The 2,409-nt window shown below is 37.5% G+C and overlaps 1 pseudogene; it reads left to right on the top strand.

Annotated features, from left to right (window-relative positions):
• Positions 1 to 708: 708 nt before the first annotated feature.
• On the top strand, positions 709 to 806 carry LOC145590379 (small nucleolar RNA R71; annotated as a pseudogene).
• The last annotated feature ends 1,603 nt before the right edge of the window (positions 807 to 2,409 follow it).

Here is a 2,409-nt window from a genome sequence, read left to right as displayed (position 1 = left end):
TATTTTGAAAATTACCTCGGTTTTGGTTACTCCAATTACCCCAGTTTTGGTTTTGGCTATTATTTTGGTATTGATTGCCATACCCTTGGCCTTGATTTTGATTATTAATAACCTTGATTATTATAGTTACCTCAGAAATTTTGGATTCCTTGGTTTCTATAACCACCATTATTATAATTGTCAAAATTCCCTTGTTAGTGAGCATTCCTATTCCCAAACTTCCTTGGACTATCAAATCTTTGTCCATTGTTGTTGTTTGAAAGAAAATTCACTTGCTCACAATCATTATTCTCACCATCATCACAACTCTCAAATGCATGTGGACAATTAGAAGAATCATGGTCATATGACCCACAAACATCACAAAACACACATCCAATTGGCATATTACTTGAAGTTGAAAGAGGAGTAGAGTTAGAAGATGTACCTCTCCCCTTATTGTGGGAGGGAAAAATAGGTGTTTGTGAAGAATCACTCTCAAGCTTTGCCTTAATTGAGGTGATTGAATAAACCGTTGAACCGCTTTTGCTTGTCGACTCTCTCTCACCTTCTTTCCAATCCATGTAATATCTCACCACATCTTCAATTAAGTCAACCACTTCATCCTCCGTTTTTTTCATGATAGGGCCACCGGCACCGGCATCTAAGCAAGACTTGCCTTGAGGACTTAAACCTCCATATATGATTTGGATGATTTGTTAGGTGGGAATCCCATGGTGTGGGCACTCTCTTTGGTACTCCTTATACCTTTCCCATGCCTCATAAAGACTTTCACTCGGCTTTTGCTTGAAGCTTTGAATGAGAGCTCTTACTTCGGCCGTCTTCTTTTGTGGAAAGAAACGAGATAGAAACTCCTTAGTAACTTTATCCCATGTTCTTAAAGAATTTTGCTTCACCTCCTTGTCTAACCACTCTAAAGCACGTCCGATAACAGAGAAAGGGAAAAGCTTAAGTCGGATAAATTCTTGAGAAACCCCCGTTCACCTTGATTATGTTGTAATATTTCTCAAATTCTTTAAGATGGTTGAGAGGGCTCTCATGCTTTGCACCACTATATTGACGTCTCTCTATCAGAGTGATCGTTGCCAGCCTTATCTCGAAATCATTTGTCGGTGTCGTAGGTGGAGCAATCCAACTTTCAAGCCTATAAGCTCTGGGAGTTCCCAACTCCTTCAAAGCTACCCTTGGATTAGCTCCCATGCTTCCTCGTTCTTCTTCTTCTTCTTCTTGATGGATTTCCTCTCTTGGGGAACTCAGACTTGAGGAATGATTGGAAACCCTTATCCTTGTTATGGTCCTCTCAATTTCCGGATCAAATGTCACTAAATTTCGATCTCGTGCCCTACGCATACAAAAAGTCAAAGCAAATATCAATAGCACGGCTACAAATGTAGCCTAACAGGAAGAAAATATCTTTGTAATTTTTCAAATTAAATGGGATAGAGTCAATCAACAATAGCAATCACCATGCCATCCCTGGAAACGGCGCCATTTTGGACGGCGAGTGAAACTAGGTCGTTGGAAGCCAAATTTCTCGGTCAAAACAAAATTTACGAATCTAAACCCAACCCAATGTATAGGGCAAGTCTAGGTCGAATCCCAAGGGAAGGCGGTTTCACTAAAGTCAAGGCTAAGCTATTCTGAAAACTCAAAGAGATTGGGTTGGTCTAAACTATCGAAGTCAAATCAATCTAACAAATCAAATAGAAATCAATTACCAAAACACTAGAGAATTTAGGATCCACATGCATCAATAATAAACTTCCTAATTCGAGGGAATCCAATCAACTAAGCAATGCGAGGGAAAACAAAATATGCAATCAAGATCACTCAAGAAGCTAAATCCTAGGGTCAAGCTAGATGTCTCTACAAATGACTTCAAAGGAAAATTGGTAATCAAGATCAATCGATAATAATAGCATCCAATTCAATTGTTCGTGTGTTTGAAAGCTATTATGCAATCTAGCATGATCATCAAGGTCAGCTACTCCTCTTCAAACCAAGCACGTGCACAAATTTCATCAACCAATTTAATCATATCAACAAATCAATCAAAAACCCCAAATTAGCTATAGATTATCACTAATACATGCTTCACCACATTCCCTTGCAAAGGAACTACTCACTAATCATGGTGAAATTTAAAAGCATAACAAAAGAAATCATAAATCTCATCATCAACATTGTAATCCAAACTTTAACAATCAAAGTCAAGCTAACAGTAGAAATTCAACAATATGTCAAAATCAAACATAAAATTTCATTGAAAAGTACAGGATTCTTACAAAACTTTGATCAATATCAAAGAGGAATGAGGTTCTCAATATCACAATCATCAAACACCAAGTTTCTCTCTCTAAAATCTAACAACAATATCACAAAATCAAGATCTTCTCTCTCTAAAATTCT

Source organism: Chenopodium album, chromosome 17 (assembly GCF_948465745.1).
Source record: "Chenopodium album chromosome 17, dcCheAlbu1.1, whole genome shotgun sequence".
Classification (NCBI taxonomy): domain Eukaryota; kingdom Viridiplantae; phylum Streptophyta; class Magnoliopsida; order Caryophyllales; family Amaranthaceae; genus Chenopodium; species Chenopodium album.
Note: the sequence above shows the minus strand (reverse complement) of the source record. Positions and strands in the feature narration are given on the sequence as shown.